Below are 18292 nucleotides of genomic sequence, written 5' to 3'. Positions count from 1 at the left end.
GACGACGAAGCAGACGATCGATCGGTGAGGAGAAGGCGCCCGCACATCAGTCATCGCGAGCTTAAGGTGCTAAATGCGGATGAATTAAATTACAGACAAAAGTACAGCTAAATACAGAATCAGAACAGATTAACACATTGGAGCCAATGTACTTTAGAAATAAAACTGCATAGCAACGACTCTAAGTCCTTGTCACAGACCAACGCCGGGGGAGAGGGAATGGGGGAACTGGGAGGTGAACCGGGGGGATCGGGTTGCAGGCGTATCTACCACACGGGTCAGATTCATATACAATATTTACAAACATTTCAAAGCCTTTCGGATCGCAATTTCCGACACCACGACCGAAGAACAAAGGAGCAATAAATATTTAAAGAAACAGTGTCAGAGAAAAACTTTCAAATTTAAAAACAACATCCGGGTCATAAATACGAAGAGTATCATGTCCGTCCTCGTGACAGTTGCACGGTGTCATGGAAGGTGGACTTGGGCGAATCGCTTTCTCGAGTCAGCCATTGAAAGATTTCTGAAAATTTCTAAGAAAACTTTTGAGTAGTTCCCCTGCATGAAGTCCATTCATTCGTTGATATGATTTACTGTTTGATATAGTTCTTACACGAGGGCTTTCCCAGTGTCAAAGGTCGGGTAATTAAAGGGGAGTAAACTAAAGTATCTTCCCCACCATCCCCCATCTCGCCTTACCAGACAAAAAATAATTAACACTGGACACCTTGTCCACAAAGGAAAAAATGGCTTCTGAGGACAAGACTCCAGTAACACGAGCTCTGCGACTGCGGGCGTGAGTTGTGCTCTTGTGTCAACCTGTCACAACCTTCATTTTATGTCCTGCTCGGGTTGCCCCTTAAGCCAAAGATTTCAGTACCATGAATAGTCAAACAAAAACTGATTCTTGATTTGGCAAGAAAAGAATAAGGCAACAATCATGTAGAAGGTCATATTTCAGCAATTATGTGTTCGCCAAAAACATTCTTCAATGGAGGTCGCGCTCCATGCACAGCCACGAGCAGAGATCATAGTTGGAGTGAGCATCGGGTTCAAACATCTGCCGGAGGAACCATTTTTAAAACCCGGGCATTATTACCATCCTTGAGACAAATATAGTTTTCATGATGTCTTGACGGCGCACACCAAAGCTCGACGCGAGGGCTGATGCCTCATCCTCAACTCCCGTCCTCGCCATCATGAACAGACAACATCCTGAAGCATGAACATTGAAAAGACCACATACCTTGACAACCGGCTGCTTCTCTTACTCCAGTAAGCACAACCATAAGGCTAACCACCATCCAGATGCTTTTAAGACACTTGGCGACAAGAACTGTCGAGAGTCAACCGCTGCAGGCAGGAACCGGCGCCAGCATTCTTCTCTCTTCTCGCAAGTGGAACTCCTTGTTCCTTTAATAGTATGGAAAGACAGAGCTTTCATCTCCGTGACCTTTCAACTGCTGACGACCTTTCATAAAACGGTTTGTGATAAGACTTATGACCGGCAGGTCAAAGAGAACATATTAAAAAATATTGATGACGGACGCATGGCTGCCATGATGTAGATGAAAGGAAAATTCAAAAGACATGGCAAGTCGGTTTTCTTATACCCAGACAAAGTTCTTTCCTTCACTTAATGCCTGCCGCCAGGTGGAGCTGTAGTCGATATGTTACACTACAATTTTTGTGATTTCTTACAACCTGGCTGCACTGTATCGCATGAATAAGTTGCTCTGCCAACATGTTTCCTGTAACTAAATATAGCATCATTGCACTTTTCCTCCTTATAAGCTTTTTTCTTTTCCAACGTTCATAAAAAGGGAAAGAAAAGAAAAAATAATGGAATAAAAGAATGAGAGAGCGAAGAAAAAATAAAGAGATGCTAAAAAAAAAGATCTCAAGTACTGGGAAAAAAAGTTGTGGACAGAGAAAAATGAAGGTAAAATTGAAATCTGATGAGATTATCATCCTTCATCTATCGTCCGTCTGGCTTTCGTTTTAATCGTGAACTGCTGCAAACACCGGTATCCGCCCTTTTCTATTAATGGAGCAGCCCAAAACTTCCTGTGTTACACGTGTCAATCCTGTATCTGTAGCTGCTCCCTCTAGTGGACAAGTGAGTATTGAAAAACCTACACAAGCCAGCGCGCGATTCCAATCCAAGCCAGGTGGTCCAGATAAGCCACTTCTGTGTGCGACTGCCACCAGCACAAGCAGGCCTTTGTCAGAAATCCTTTTTAACAGATTCTGCCTAAAAGGAGAGGCTTGTAAAAGCAAGATTTTTTTTATGAGGTGGGAGGCTGGGGGGAAAAGAAATTCTGAAGCTTCAGTCCCAGTTCTCAGGCCGCTGCCATCGTTAAACACCAGAATACCCGGACCGGAAGTAGGCAACAGTTGCGCCATATCTTGCGTGGTGGCCGAGTGATAACTCTCCCATAATAGTTTAGCAACGTGAGAAAATGCTTCTTCGCCTCGGATGTTAAGTGGATATAAGTAATTTTTGAAAAGTCGTCCACTCAATCTATTAACTCTCTAACCTGTTAAACTGCTCGTCCGAAAAAAAACTTTGATCGACAAAATCGAAAGAGAGGCGCTTGCTAGTGACTGTAATAAATTGATATTTTACACACAACTTCGAGAATAACCACAGACATTTTAAAAAAATCATAATCAAGGAAGGTAATTAAGTGCTCTTATATTTGAAATCATGCTCACGAGTTTCAAACTGATATTTAAAGCGAAACAAGTTGTTGTATCCATGCTCCTGCAACTATTCACTCGAATAATAAGTGCATAGTCCTGTTGAATATATATCTATATTAAACATCCATATATTGGTGACGATGAGGAAAATAATAGCGACGTCTCCCTTCCCAGCTTTTCCGGTACAAGATGGCGATTGACTCCATTTTATGAGGATGCGGAAAAACCTATTGATGACTTGCATTACTCACCTAGAGAACTCACCCTTCATGCCATCTGTGTGAATATGACATCCCACAGGCTCCCAACAGAGACTGTCAATGTATTCTGTTCACATCAGGACAGGTCGTCCAGGTTGTCCGGTTCTTAGGGATGGTAATGAACTCAACCCACCAAATAATGTGTTCAAACCTTATTTAAAATATCAGACCTTGATAGGTGCTGTGCACCCGTGACACCTGGTGTTGTCTGTCTGTCTGTCCATAGGGTTGATGCAAATGTCTGTCCAAGGAAGAGTAGGCTTCAGATAAACCGTGTTACCAACATCAATATTATTTGAAATTATAATTTAATTCCATTTCTAATCTTATTATATCCATGGAGATCTATCCTATTTTTTAAGAGAAACTATTTCATTTTTTTTTCGCCACGCTCGAGTTGAAAGACGAGTGTACTCTACTGTCACTGGTGGAAATCAGACAAAGACCCAGTCAACGGCAATGTCCCGCTTACAGGACAAGCCAAAGCAAATAAACAAATAACTTGCATCATGAGGCTTAATCTTGTTTTCTAAAGTGCGATCTGATCCACAGGCCGCTTCCTCAATAAATCGTGCAGCACGTGTGGAACTAAAGTACAACTGTCGTAAAGTGTCTGTGAGAACAGTTTGTGACAATTGATTCTAATTATGTTATAAAGGTAAAGGTCACTCGTTAACCTTTCTAAGGGGAGCGATTCCTCTTGTTAGAGATGTTCCTCTTCACTTTTACCTCGGGGTTAGTTTTTCTCCACCTCACTGCCTGACCTTCCCCAACCCTCTAGTGAGTCAGGTATTTGTTCCTGACAGGTGGGTTGACTAGGGAACATTTACTGCGCCACATGGATATCGAACCACGAGTTTTAGAATTTTTTTCGAACAGTGAGAACATTTAAATAATAAACAAATTATAAGTAAATCAATAAAAATTTCATGCGTAAATGGTAAAGATGAATATGTATGCGCGTGCATCAAGTGTGTGTGTGTGTGCGTGCATAAAAGAGATAGAGACAGATATACATTCATACAGACGGATACACAGTCTCTCTCCCTCTCTCTCTCTCACACACACACACAGATAGACAGTCATAGAGGCACAGAGAGAAACAGATACCTAGAGAGGTACACAATCAGAAAAATAGAGAGTGACAGACACACAGTTCTATATATATATATAGATAAATGACTGATACAACTTTGTATATATAGAGAGAGAGAAACAGGGAGGGTAGAGAGAAGAGGGATAAAAAAAGGCGGCAGAAATGCGGAAGGGGAAGTGGATCCGACTTGTTGTGAAAGAACAAAGAAAAGGTTGGGGACGAGCGGACCACTTCAAGAGGACGGCCTCCTCCCATCCTATGGTATAAACCCACGAGGCTGATGCAATCCACAAACGGCTACAACCAGGACCCCACGTACAACACACGACAGCATTTTTCCCATCATCTTCGGGAAAAAAACTGATGCACTTCCTTTGGGAGCAGACAAAGAAAAAAAAAACAAATAAATTTATGCCGACTTCACACAAGTGGGTTGTTCTTGCCGCTCCACTTCATCTCTTCCCCATTCCTTGTCTCCCTCCACTTGCTCTTCGCTTCCCACGTGGATACAACAAAAAAATACATGTTCAGAGACAATTTTCTTTAGATGAATCATTGCCAACCGCCACTGTAACGACCATGATCCTGTTCTTCTCGTTCAGGATTGCGAGGAATTCCTCAAAGAGCTCCAAGTACCTGCTGGTGTCATACATTACTTACTGCATGGTACACTTGTTGCTGATGTTGCTATGGAGATGGAGTGCTACAGAATGCTACAAGAGTTCCGCTTATTTGATTTACAGTCGTTTAATGACTGTGTACTTCATGATGAAGAGACAATGTGTTCGCTGTGAGAGAGAGAAGAGAAAAAACAAACTGTTCATATATTATACCGATCCATCTTAGGAATAGGAAAATTTATGGGAATCGCATACAACTGAAAAAATAAGAGGTGTAAATTTTCTCACTTGTTTTTTCATGGCAGTTGGTGCAGGAGAGGGGTAGGAGCAGACAGACGAGATAACTAGGAGCTTACAGAGACGAGGGTGGATGCAGCTCATGTCAATCACAAAGTCGCCGGAGGTAGTGTAAACTCGCCTTGAACTCAAAGGATCGCACGAACCGAGTTTATTTCTGCCCGGTGGGATGCTAGCTAATCATTCAACTGCCAAAAACAGGCACAGACCACATTCTTCAGGGTATTTACTGCTCGTTTTACACACACACATAGAGGGATGCTCGTGTTTCTTGCGGAGCTCTAACATTTTCTTCATTCATTATCGTAGCCAGATACGTTCAAGACCTTTCTGAACAAAGAAAACAAAGTTCAAGGTCAGAGTAGCTAGGTTCAGGAAGATACGGGCATTCTGAGATATACTCAGGGTGAATATTTTATTTTTCCAAATTGAAGCCTAAGGTTTTGTGAGACTGTTGCCCTCTCTTTCTTTTTACTTCTTTTCCGCTCCTCTTTCTATCTCTCCCCACCCCACCCCCGCAGTCTCTCTCTCAATCCCAGTTTTTCTTTGTTGCCCTCGAAAGAGACGAACAATGTTATGACGACGGAGGAAAAAAAGGTTTAAAAAATCCTCTTAGTTATGATTGCAAATCACAACAACACAGAGAAGTGGGTGAGTCTTACTTATTAATACTAATCAACACCAAACCAGCTGCTGATGTTTATAAAAATCGACCATATTCGGGGTATATGACCCGTGCTTGCCGTCGCTGACACATTTACACTGACAGCCAGACCTCCCTGGGTTAGAAGCAGACAAACTTTTGACAGTCCGCCATTGCTAACATCTCAACACAAAGATCGGAGGTGTCCTCACCATCAACATCCAGTTGTTTTTTTTTTCAGTCTGAACCTTTCTCATCAGTTGACGATGGGACCGACTAAGCATCGGAATCATCGGACGAAGAAAGTGCTGCTGCAGCTTAAAGACAGAGCAGGTAGGACGAGTCGATGTGTCCACCGGAAGTGAGTGAACGAGTGTTTTAGTTTCGTATATTATCATCCTGCATTGAATGTTGTAGACATTTCTGGTGTACTTACACTACCAAAACACTTTACACCTGACAAGTAATTATTTCTTAATTTTTTTTACTAATACAGCGAATTTTTCACAGCACGTGTATCTTGATTACATCAGTACTTCGACACACCTTCATGATACAGTAGAATTTTAATATTTTCGACCTGGCATTTGATTAAAATATTTATGTATTTCACATATGTTTGACATGAGTACAATATAATAATTTTAATGCTGTGTACATGCAGTGTCTACACATCGGAATGTCGAATAATAATAATGAGAAGCGTTGTTTGCTGACTAGCACTAGTAGCACCCTTGACACTGACCTGTTTATGTTGTACTCGACTGAAGATCATCTGTCGGATACATCCTTCTTTCTTTTTCGTGGCAACTTCTTTATGTTGAAGAAGAATAAGAACTGAATCGGACAGAAGCTGTCAGCTGTTCGCTCACTCGTGTCACGATCGTAAAACATTGCGAACTGCTGTAACCACTCGTTGTCCGAGTCTTTATGTTCCCCACGCGGGTTGGTTTCGGGGTCGAGTCTCTCCATTTTTTTCGTCCACTCTCTCCTCGAATTTCTGTCCTTTGGAAATTGATGAAAACTGTATTTTTGGAGCATCCTCCGATCTTTCATTGGCAGTTTGTAGCAGACGTCCTCTCGACACAACACGTGACACGCGCGTCATACAGTCACGTGACGCACAACGACATTTTGTTGTAGCAGACGAATTATCACGAAAGAGTCCCGTGAAATTTGACTTATTAAATACAACACCCGACATAATCTTCACCATTTTATATATCAACAGAAAAAAATTAATGAATTTTAAAATGATTAAACTCTTTCTGAGATTCTAAACAGGTTTATTTTTATCTCCCGTTAACTCCAAACTTTTCAAAAAAATCAGTTGACTGGGTTTCTCTGAAGCCTTATTTAGTGAGTTGATTGGAAAGCACAAGAAATGTCTACAATCGTCTCAAAAAAGGTGATAGCCATTTAATAACATCTTGGAGGAAAAAAAATGGATTGGAATTGGCGAGGGCGCCTAAGTGGTGCCACAGAGACTGGCTCCTGTAAAGGCGGTGATGATCAAAGGGCGGGCTGCTCGTTGCAAATCACTTTCAAGCGAACCTCCAGAGACCTAAGGTCGTCCTGATATTCATTAAAGGTTTACTGGGGAGTTGGACATGAGTGAGACACATGCAGCGATTCCCAAAGTGCTACCTTTATTTTTTCTTTCTTTCTTTCTTTCTTTCTCTCTCTCTCATGTCCTGCCTGAAGTCGAGATACGTTTTGTAGTCTCGCCATGACGAGGAACGGATAGGATTGTAACAGAGGGCCACCAGTCGTCTGGGTGGCCAAATGCTCTCTGAATGCTCAGTTGTTTGGAATTGAGAAAACTCTTTGAATGCCAGTGAGACATCAGTTGTTTGGACAGCAGAGTTCTCTCCCCATGGTAGTATGGCCGTCAGACAATGGCACCGCCAAATGATCTCTAAATGCTGGTGGGGTCAGCAGCTATTTACATTGAGGATTGTTCTCTGAATGCTAGGGTGTTATCAGCTGCTTGGGGTGCAAAGTGTTCTCTGAATGCTACTGGGGTCATCAGATAATCGCGATGTAGAATGTTCTCTGAATGTAAGTGGAAACATCGACTGTTTTAGTTCGACAATACTTTTGAATGCTAGTGGGGTCATCGGCTGTTTTATTTGTAGACTACTCTAAATATTACTGGATTCACCTGCTTATGATGCAGAATCTTCTCTGAATGCTTGCGAACTCATCAGCTGTTTGAGTTTCGGGATGATCTCGGAAATTCGTGGAATAATCAGATGTTTGGATTCCAGAATACCCCTTAATGCGTGTGGAGCCACCCGCTGTTTGACCCTCCTAATGACCTCTTAATGCTATTGGGGTCGTTATCTGCTTTTGTTGAAGAATGCTGTCTGAATGCTATCGAGGCCAAATGTTGTTTGGAGTGGAGAATAGTGTCTGAATACTACTGAGGCCATCAACTGTTTAGGGTGTAGAATGCTTTCAGAAGGTAGTGGGGTCATCAGCTTGAGTTTCTGGGTACTAGTGGGGTCATTAGCTACTGAGATGCAGTTTTAGGATGTAGGGGGCGCTAGAAAAGCAATATTGACAGACTTCGGTTGTAGAAGATGGACATCGGGGTATCAGTTTTCTTTGGCGTTAAAGGAAGGACAAATGTGTGTGCGCGCGCATGTGTGTGTGTGAGCGCGTCTGCTTCCATACATGGGTTGATGCTAAGTTTTCTCCAATTATTCCTTATCCAGGAACAGATTGCAGCACCTCGTCATCTTCCTTCTTCACCCCTCCCCACTCTCCTACATTCTCATCAAATCCTCCTAATGTCGACATCACTCACTCCCTCACCCCTGCCCCGTTGCCAAGGACGCCAGCTGGTCCTGATGGAGGTCTTTGCGGCACAAGCCGGATGAGTGCATTGTCCTGGTGTCGATAATTTCAATAGAGACTAGCGGAGTCGAGTTGTCTTTATACCTGCCTAATGCTCTGCTCATCGCAGCATTATGTTGGGCTGTCGTCTGGCAAACTCGTTTACGTGCCACGTAGTTGCCGAGCTCATTTACGCTGTCACGTGCATCCCCGGAAAGTCTTTACTTACCAAATGACAATTTATTGCCGTGGTTCAGAAACTGTGTACATCGACAGATTAGAGTGTGTACCTCGAGAACCTTCTGTCCTTAAGTAATGTCTGGGTACTAGTCTACCTGTAATATTTTTTTCTCATGCAGCTGATGCAAAGCTTCAAGTACCCGCCATGAGAAGGACGTACGAATCAAAATTTTAAATACAGAATCTGAGAAAAAATGGAAATCGAGGGCTGGACGAGTGTTCTTAACAAACTCACTTTGTGTGAGGAAGTGTCTCGGTAAACCAAACCCTGATGAGTTTATTAACTTGCCGATGGAGGAAGGTTTCGGGGCTTTGCATCGATGATTGACCCTCGGGAGTAATCGACATACGATGAGCGCTAATCAGCCGCACGACACATTAAACAAAGTTATAGCAAGGGACGAAACTCTAGCGCTGTATTGCGGTGAACAGAAATAGGAACGCATCATCCCTACCTCCTCATTCCCCTCTCCCACTCCCGCCTTCTCTCTCTCCTCTCTCTCAATTCTTCTCTCTCACAATTCTTCTCTCTCTCTCTCAATTCTTCTCTCTCCCTATTCTATCTCACCCTCTCCCCTTCTCGGGCGCTTTGAGAACTAATATTGTTAAAAAAAAAAAAAAGCTTCTGTGAAAATGAATAAGATTTAAAATGAAAAAAAAACTATTGCGAGTGGTTGTGAAAATGTCAGATACAAGTGATAAATCGTTGGATTATGAAAGCGAACCTCACACCTGCGCAGGATGTGTCTACATTTTTCTATTTTTCCGAATACCAACTTTTTTTATTGATTGTGGATTCTATTTCTTTCTGAAAAGTAAAAATCGATGCAAATATATTGTTCTTTCTGTATCCACACTTCTTGCCTGCAAACACAAACACTGTTTCATGCAGTATGCAAAGGAAAGGAAATAATTGTAAACATTTTTACCTGAGGCGTCGTCACGAAGTGTGTGTGTGTAGCTTGTGGAAGTATCCTCGACAAACACACAATAAAGTCCTCCAAAATCAGTTGGATATGGAGATACACTTGGTGTGCCCCGGGCTGTCAGACCTGTGTCCACAAAGGTGACAGCAAGTGTCCGGTACAAACCGTTCCGCCCATACTGGAGGGTGGTTCGAGCCTCGGACAAAGTGGCTTCGATACCCACTTCAGTGAAGACTGGCAAGCTTGTATTTATCTGTGGTTATTTATGTATATACGACTGGCATCTCACCTCGCCGTTACACACCACTGGCCGGCCTTTTGTGTGTTTTGTCCCCGAGATGTGTTCGATGAACCGTGAAGCCAGTGATTGACGGCCCACTGGTCAAATTACTGACTGACGGTCCTTCTCCCTGAAGAAAAAGCCAAGGACCTGTGGCCAAGGTTAGCAACAATGGGTTGCAGTCTGTACACAAGCCATGATAGTCCTGTGTGCGTGTGCGACGACCGTGTCCGTCTTGGAGGGCTAACAATGGTTTGTTTCAGCCTTGGCATGTATACAGTGGGAATTGTTATGTGACGTGTGTAAAATGGTTCTGGTGAGTAGAAGCAGTCACAAATAGCATTGGTTAGTCGTTGCTGTGCTACACAGAGTCGGCTACTTGTCCATGTCCAAGCGATCTTTCGAAGCAGTTCTCAGTGTCCACTCTTCTGACTCTCGGAAAACGCTCGGTTTTCGCATAGTCAAACAATGAACACAACGTCAGTTCGAGAATCTCACGATGCTCCAGACATATAAATCACAAAAAAAGTTCACAGCAGTCACCAAGACAATGTTTATCTCTACAGACAGTGCTCGTCTTCCAGACTCACTCATCTGACCTCTGCCACTTTATTTTTCTTCCTTTGAACAAACGATCCCTTAGAGAAGCAGTAAACATGACATCACAGTCTTCATGAATAATTTACTCTTGATTCTGTCAGGGTATCGGAGTCATCGCTACCTTGTTTGTGCTGCAGTACTCTCCAGAGTTACCACCTAACCAGGTGAAATTGCTGGATCCGAACTCAGAACCCCAAAATTTCAGCAGGTGGACACGGTTTGGATGAGACGACCTACACTAGTTCCACAGCCGTCCTTCCGCAGTTTTTTCTTTCTTTCCGAGCACGAGGAGTCAAAACTGCCGTTGCCATGGATTTGTTTCTTCTCTCATGTTTGTGATCAGTTCGCTTGGAGCCGACAGCGGGTGGATCCTCCTTTTGATGTCATTGTTGCTGATGTTGTTAGACCTGTTATGAAACAGAGTTCTACACTCTATTTACCTGGTTGCTATTGTCACTTCGATGGGAAGCTATCGATTCTTGCAGTAGACTTCAAAACAGTGTTGTTTGTACACACATGTTAACCACCCTGCTGATAGTCATCATGTCTTTAATTATTCGTCGAGTAGTTGGAAGTGTTTGACGATTGCAGACGGTATGATAGCGACATTACAGACCTCGACAAGTTATATCTTCAACAAACTCACACTTATACCGTTATGTAGAGATCTTTTGTGGGAGGTTTTTTTTCTTCAAAGGGAAAGGGTTTTCAAGGCACCGCAAAGACAAGTAGTTCTCGTACATTCTTACTGCGGAACTGTTGAAGTAGTTGGACGACTTCCACGACAAGCTTCTGTTTCTTTGTCCGTTCTTGTCACTGCAAACATCCAGGTTTGTGTCTAGCACGTGCTCTCACAGAAAGAAGGAATCACAGAAGTGAGGAATTCACACCCCGCGTGCGGGCAGCAGACGCCTGACATGCTCACTCGAGTTCAGTCCACAACTTCAAGACTCGGCGCGCGCGTGTGTGTGCGTGTCCCTCCCGCTACGTCACACCCGAGAGAGAGAGAGACGGGGGTAGACTTGTACGATGAAGTAGCTGTTCCCCTCCTGCACCCTCCACACACACACACGCAGCTACTTGCCTCCTCATCCTGGCTTCTCCCCCCAACACTCGCCAGTCTGTAAAGATGCTGCGGCCAAAGAGAGATAACTGCCGAGGACGTTGCCGCTTTCCTCCTCGCCCTCGCCTCTCCCTCCTCATCTCCTCCCACCAGCCACCTCACTAACCCCTTCCTCGTCAAGGCGGTGCCGTGCCTGAAGATAGTTTTCGTTGAGGGATTTCCAGCAAAGGGAGCGGTGGGAAAGGGTTGCGCGCGCCGAAACGGATGTCGGGAAAAAGCGAACCTAACAAATGACCGAAAAAAACTGTCGTAAGATTGGGATTAGTATGTTATTAAATACAAAAAGAAATAAACAAACAAAAAACAAACAACCAGCCAGGGCGTTAATGAGGACAGCGTGTGGCTTATGTGCGCAACAGACGTGTGGTTACCCATCCCCTCGCCCCCACCCGGTGTAAAACACTCACAGACATCAAAGCTCGCCTCGTTCTGCCGGCGGTAGGGGGTTCTATGTTAGGGAAGATAATCGAAGCTAATAACAATAATAATTAAATTTGTAGAACGTGTTTTCCTGGTGTGGAGCGAGTTCAGTGCGCTGTGTAGGAAAGAAACAACAACAACAACAACAGCAACAGCAGCAGCAACAACAACAACAACAACAAACACAAGCGTCAGCAGAGAGATGGCACTGTGCAGACATGGGCGGAGATGAGGAATTGACAAGTGGGCAGACAGTTCCCTGGATTATGAAAGAGGTTTTAGATATTTTGTTGAATTATTGGGTGTTGAGGCCGGTCGTGGAAGAGAAGGGGGTAGATAGATAATGTCAGTGTGTGTGTGCGTGTTTTCTCTCTGAGTGACAGTGTACTACACGGCGTGACTGGCAGTGATTAACTCAGCAGCTGTGTCTGTGCATGCAAATGCTTTTAGAGGTTCAACTCATCAACACTTCCAGGAGGAGAGGTCTGTTTACACACAAAACAACCTTCACAACCTAATTAATCAGTTTGACTGTTGGCTGTCAGGGTTGTAAGAACCAGGAGGGCAAGTGGGGCAGCTGTCCCCTCAACAACAACAACATCATAAGACTTTGTGTCCCCCTACCCCAGGTCCAATGCTTGAGATGTAATTCTTCACAAAGTACAAAAAAGGTAGAGCACCCGAGAGATATGGGGGGAGAGAGACAAATGACAAATCTTTATTTACGAGGGCAACGGAATAAACAAAAATTATACTTTTTAAAATCTAGCCTTACTTTTCTTTCAAAAAGGGAAAAAGAACACTACTTTACTAAAAGAAAAACAAAGATATCAATCAAAGAAGACAGGCACACAGACTTGCAAACTTTGAATGTGGTTAATATGATTATAAATTTATTTTATTCTGAATATTATATAATTTCTAGTGATTTCGATAACCGGGTGTCATTTTTCAATGAACTTTATTTCTTGTTAAGTGTTGCTTTGTCGTTTAACACTGAAAGCAGGGTTACCTAAGTGTGTGGTTTTTGTTTGTTTGTTTGTTTGTTTGTTTGTTTGTTTGTTTGTTTGTTTGTTTGTTTGCTTTACAGGGGCATGCTTGCGGATATCAGCATGTGACCTGATGGCCATGAAGAACGAACTGATTTTTTTTTAAAAAAAAGGACCAGTGTCATTTTAAAAAAAGCTAAAACTTTGTTGATCCAAAGGATTCGTTGGTAAAAATCCGTCTGTTGCAGTCATAATGTCGACTGAACGAGCTCAGTAACTCGACACTACAATGCATTTACATTCTGCTTTTGTCATCAGCTGTTGTTTCCTGCTTTCCTCAGGGCGCGTGCTGAGCCCCACTTTCATCCTCATCACGCGCTGTCCGCACTCCTCATCGGCAGATATCATGTTCCTCTCTTTTAGGTGGCTTAACGAGGCTTTGAGTTGGTGCTTGCAATGGGGTACGGGTGGGGTGCAGTGGGGTACGGGTGGGGTGCAGTTGGGTGCGAATGACCGATTATTCCGACAGAGCTTCATCATCAGCCCCTGATCCTGCAGCTGCCCGAGGCACGATCGACAACTGGCATCCTAACTGCGCAGTACCCGTGTTAATCTCTCTTTAAACCCCTTCCCCAACTTTCTCATCCCTTTATTAGTGTATCTTCATCACAGTAGCCTGCTAATCAACTTTATCAATTTCTCCCACTAGGAAAAGTTGATCGAGCACGTTTGCTTGTGTGTGCGGGTGTGTGTGTGCACGCGCATGTGTGTGATTGAGTGTTTGAGCTTTTTATTTATTTGTCTTTAGAATGTTTGAGCAATGTTTTTTTGCTTTGATCTGCGTTCTTTATTTTTTCCACACATTTATGAAATTTTATCTGCGCGACTCTGTAAAACTCACCTGCATCAGATACTGCGAGAACAACATGAGGCTCTTGTTACCGTTCTTCTCCATTCTTAGAAGTGCAGATAAACAGAGTGAACAAACACATCCCACTCGATCCAAGGTTGCTGGGTAAGCCAAGCTTTTTATATTTTGAGTTAAATCTGAAAGTTGCGGGACCAAGAGAATGTGAAATGCTAAAGTAACAGGCACCTGCAATGGCGATGCATAACACAATTGATTAATCTTTGAGTGATGGAAGGACAAATCGCATTTTGTCCGCCACAAGCAGGAATACCGATTTTTTTTTCCACAGATTTCTGTTTTTGCATTCTTTTTTAGTTCTGATGTAGCCTGTCTCTATATGTCGCAAGAGCATCCGGAAACATGCAGTGTTCTAGTCTGCGGTAATGGGCCCCACCCGGAGTAGGCAGTTATAGTCCGCCGTGAAATTACCGAACAACACTTGTACAGCAGGAGTGGTGTTCATCGACTTCATTTTCACCTTCCTTCCCCTCCCCTTGAAAGTGCTGATCGATGCCGTTCTTTTTATAGTTTCTATATTTGAGACTCGCATTTCTCTTCAGCTGAAAAAATGGCAAAGAGATCGTTGAACCAACTGAAAGTGAATATCAGACCTCGATCAAGTATGGTTCCCAGTAGATTTTTTTTCCCCTACATATTTTTTTCCCCATATCTCTATACCTGTAGTGGCTGTAGCGATGATGATGATGTGTTAAAAGTTATTAAAATAATCATTCTGTAGAAGAGGACACAGAACGAGGAAAGTACGAGTTAAAGAATCTCTGCAGCATCTTTATGTACACACAATCTACCCCAAATGTTGCTGATGTGTTGTCTCTGACTACGTCCTCGAATTGCCTCCATGTCATCGTGGTCCTTCCCTGGGTCGATAATGGTGGGGGTTGGTTATTGTTGCTGAAGCTTCTCCATACTCCTTGTAAACAAAGGTATGCATGGCTTCTTTGGATTCACATCCCGCTCTCGTATCGAGCCAGACACAAACACTGCCAAAGTCTTTCTCGCCTCCCTGACAGCCAAATGGTTTACTTCATCATAATGCCCTCACAATAGTCAGTGCGCGTGTATTTCTGGCAGGGATGATGCTCAACCACATTTGTGAAAAGTCAATTCTTTAACTCATAATCATGATTTACGTCGCTAAAAGCTCAAAGACACCAGCTGGTCAGCTGACACCATAGACGACTGGAACAATCGAACTGGCATACCCTCCCTGACAGCTGGGGTCATGACCCTGTCGTGATCTTGAGGTCATCATGCGAATCGAGACAGCTACGTGCGCGTTGTTTACGTCGGATTTTCAGTTACTCTGTCTACACCTGAATAAATAGCTTACGATAATTTCCATTTTTATCTTTATTTGTTTTCAGTCGTAACAGGGTAGATACACCCATGCTTCATTGTAAAGACAGTTTAATTTTTATGTATGTGAGAAAAGTACTAGCAGTGAATTTGAATGGAATGGTCACATTCACTTGTACGTCTCACATTACGTTCCACTCACGTGCTGTCACCTTATGTCAGACGCACGTGCACAAGTGCATGCTCTCAAGCACCAGTCCTGACTGAAGAGCACATCACGTGACTGCATGCACTTGCCAAAGCATCCACTCCGGTCAGTTACAAAAAAATTGTACTTCATCGGCGCAGACCACATAGAAGGAATACGAGGGACCAATAGCATATATACATGCAAACCATTTTTTTTAAATCACATGAAATACGAAGACCTACAAGGTGAAAGCACCCTCTTGTCGAAACCTAAAAATCGAAATGTAATTTTTTTTGAGTAAAAGTCACGTGAATATATATATATTATTTTTTTTTGCCAGCTCAAACAAAGAAACTTAATTCAAGTTCCCGTTTCTACTTTGGACAGAAACTAGTGTTTCTATGTTCACAGTGACAGAGAGTTGATTGATGTTGGGAGGGGGAGGGGGCAGTATAGGGTTACTGGACTTGAGTCTCGAACTGTCGGCTCATTTCAACGCTAAAGCCGCCTGCCCTCATCACACCAAAGCTCTAAAGCTGGCCTGAGTCTGGCCTCAGATAGCCATCAAAGTGTAAAAGTTCATTGCCCTCACTCAGCACCGTTTGGCACAAAGCTAAGCTCCACAGCGAGTAGCATAGTGGGAAACCATTTGTCAAGACAACATTGAGAATTGTAAGGTCGTGGATTCGTTTCTTGTCTCTGGACTGATATTTTTTCTGTGAATTTAATGTCGGTTCATAGAGCTGGCCGTCGGGTTATGTTTTTTGGACTGGTTCTGAAGAACATCGGGAATTCATAATTTGAACAGCAACATTGACATTGTCGCAAGACGCCATGCAGTTCTGCCTTTTATTTATTTTACGAAAACTGAACAAATATTAACTTTTACCTTAATTTGATGTACCCATCTTGCGCAAGAATATTGTTTTACTGGTGGGAAAGACACATGATTTCAGTTTTTGACCTTAAAAGATTGTCTTCTTTCCTTTCTTCCATTTAAGGTTGGAATGCCTGCTTGCTGCACCTGTCAGTCCTCTCAAACGACAGCGTGGAGCTGGTAAATGTTCCACCTGCTGACAGGGGTAGACTTGTACGATGCCCTGCTTTTGTGTTCTATGTTCCTTCTCCGCTGTTATGAGAGGTGATATCTAGTGAACTCACAAGGTTTGGGTCTTCATTAGTGTTCACGGTTCCTAAGGATGAATGTAAGATGACAGTGACCTTAATGGGCCAGGTGCCGGACAGGTTGTCGGGGTGAGTGGGCCACGCTGGACCTCTTGTCAATGACAGTCTGATCACTTTATGTGACAATAGTCACTGCTTTTTAAATTCTTTTAAAGTAGATCTATTCCGTTTTACTGATAGAATTTGCTTTTTCAAATTACTTAGCTTCTGTACTTCTGTAATAGAAATACACTTCTATTTTTAAGTTCTTATCTCAGTGCTCAAAATTACTTTATTTATTTTTTTATTTATTTACTTATTTGGTAGCTTATTGAGAGTAAAATTTACTAGACATTACATTTAACTGTTTCATACTGTTTTATTAGGATTTTTAAATTTTCTGTTAATTAAACAGAGAAGTCTGTTTCTCCTAAACGCTCTCGAATGACCTATCAAAAACCTTTAGCGTGTAATTACGGCTTACAATAAATTTACAGTATTTAACAGCGCACAAAATAAATACTTGACTTTTTTTTTTTAAAAAATGAGAACATGTAAAGATTTATGACCATTTAGAAGACAAGGTACGTAACTCATGACGCGCTAAAATTAGTGACAAATGTCTAGTTATTTCCCTTCCTCCACAAGCCGCAGACTCAAAATGCGTCTAGTATCGTTTTATAAATTTATATATTCATTAATATTATATTCCTATAACTTTAAAGTGTAATTATACAATTGATCGTTTTAAAGCTTTATTAGTGAAATGTCTTTCTTTTTCCGTGATTTGTCATTTTAGACACCAGTGGCGGAGAATCCTTTAACGACGAGGCAGTCCGAGAATAAGAAAGCGGTTACAGTTTGCTGCAGAGGGGACATAACTCTGAAGCTGATTCCTTGTCTTCGTTATCTAGCTGCCCTCCCTTTAGTAAAGGGCCCAGGTAACGAGGGATTACAAAACTGCCATATGAGGCCGGGGAGGAGCAGGAGACTATTTCGACACCTGAAATAAATAAACTTCACCCATCAGTGAGCTTCTCCCTACTGACGTCTTTAAGTAGATGAATATAGGAGAGGATTCGTTCACTCAATCATTGTCCATCACCTTGTTCATGTCTGGCCACTGTGGAGCGTGTACTGTTGTTTCTATTTCATCTCTTCTTTGAATTTTAAACTCTTGGCTCATCCGCAGTCTTTGAATAGCGCATTCAATTTGACTCCAAATCCTTTACATTTATTATTATTGATTATTAATAATAAATATGTCGATGATTATATATAATGTGTATAATGAAAGTATAAACACATTGAATGTGTGTGAGATAGTGTGTGTGTGTACGCGCGCTCACGTACGTGCTCATGTGAGGGCAAGATGATATTAAAATACTTTCACATACTTTACCTAAACCCTTCCTCCACCAGACTAACATGTCAAGGGATATTATGATGCACTCTCAATATTCTAAACTCCTGCTATTACATTTTTTCCACTGAATCCCAGTTTACTCTCTTAATTTCCCGGCACCACCAGCAGCGACGGAAGAGAAACACCCGTTTGGCTCCAGACAGTCTCTGAAAGTACCCATCCCTGACAGGTGGATATCCTCAGACCTAACTGAATCATAATTAACAACAACCGCTACTTGAGCCCAATAGGTTGGTCTTGA

The 18292-nt window shown here is 42.6% G+C and overlaps 1 protein-coding gene across 1 annotated transcript in view; it reads right to left on the bottom strand.

Annotated features, from left to right (window-relative positions):
- Nucleotides 1-11996, bottom strand: part of LOC112559755 (soluble guanylate cyclase 88E-like) — an 87957-nt gene extending 75961 nt beyond the window's left edge. The window contains 1 exon segment of the mRNA XM_025231142.1: nt 9636-11996. The gene's annotated coding sequence lies outside the window, so the exon portion shown is untranslated.
- Nucleotides 11997-18292: the final 6296 nt, after the last annotated feature.

The sequence above is a fragment of the Pomacea canaliculata genome, linkage group LG3 (genome assembly GCF_003073045.1).
Source record: "Pomacea canaliculata isolate SZHN2017 linkage group LG3, ASM307304v1, whole genome shotgun sequence".
Taxonomy (NCBI): domain Eukaryota; kingdom Metazoa; phylum Mollusca; class Gastropoda; order Architaenioglossa; family Ampullariidae; genus Pomacea; species Pomacea canaliculata.
The sequence above is the reverse complement of the archived record's forward strand: the minus strand, read 5'-3'. Positions and strand labels throughout refer to the sequence as shown.